The sequence below is a fragment of the Hemiscyllium ocellatum genome, chromosome 38 (assembly GCF_020745735.1).
Source record: "Hemiscyllium ocellatum isolate sHemOce1 chromosome 38, sHemOce1.pat.X.cur, whole genome shotgun sequence".
In the NCBI taxonomy this organism is placed as follows: Eukaryota; Metazoa; Chordata; class Chondrichthyes; order Orectolobiformes; family Hemiscylliidae; genus Hemiscyllium; species Hemiscyllium ocellatum.
This window is the reverse complement of record NC_083438.1, coordinates 32,439,515-32,440,477: the sequence shown is the minus strand read 5'-3', so window position 1 is coordinate 32,440,477 and position 963 is coordinate 32,439,515.

The following is a 963-nucleotide window of genomic DNA, read 5'->3' as shown; positions in this document are numbered from 1 at the left end:
GCTGTGATTAAAGAAAAGCTGGTGCTGAGATTAGTGGGTCTACAGTCTGATGTTTAATGACTGCTGGTCACTGCATGAACAGAGGGGCTGCTGTCTACAGGCAGTAAGTCCCTGATACGACTTGGAGTGAATGGAATTGGCTGAAGACTGGGATCAGTGATTGTGGGAATCTCAGGAGGAGCAGGAACATTTATCCAGTCGGTGTTCCTGGCTGGAGGTGTTCTGTGAACTCTTCAGTCTTTTACATTGTGCCAAGGGAAGGTACATAGGAGCAGGAGTCGGCCAATTAAGTTGTTTGAGCCTGGTCTGCCATTCTCAATCCTGCCTGATCATCTACTTCAAAAGAACAAAACAACAAAAGAAAAGTACAGCACAGGAACAGGCCCTTCAGCCCTCCATCATCATGCTTTCACTAAACTAACAAACAAACCTTCTGCCCTTATTCAGTCTGTATCCCTCTATTCCCTCCCTATTTATGGCATCATCTGGATGCCTCTTCAATGTCACTAATGTGCCTGCTTCCACCACCTCTTCTGGCAGTGTGTTCCAGGCTCCTACCACAGTGTGAAAACCTTCCCGCACACATCTCCTTAAAGCTCCCCCTCTCACCTTGTTACTGTGCCCCCTTGTAATTGAAACTTCAACCCTGGGGAAAAGCCTCTGACTATCCACCCTATCCATGCCTCTCATAATGCTGTAGCCCTCTGTCAGGTCTCCTCTCAGCCGCTGCCTTCCCAGTGAAAACAACCCTAGTCTTTTTAACCTTTCTTTGTGGCCAATGCCCTCGAGATCTGGCCCCATCCTGGTGACCCTTCTCTGTGCTCTCTCCATGTCCTTCTGGTGGCATGGCAACCAAACCTCATTACCATATTCCTGCCCCTCCCCCATATCTCTCCCTGTGATCAGTGACTAGACATTGACCAAGTTCTGTCTTCCATTTGCCTCTGAATTGCTTCCTGTACC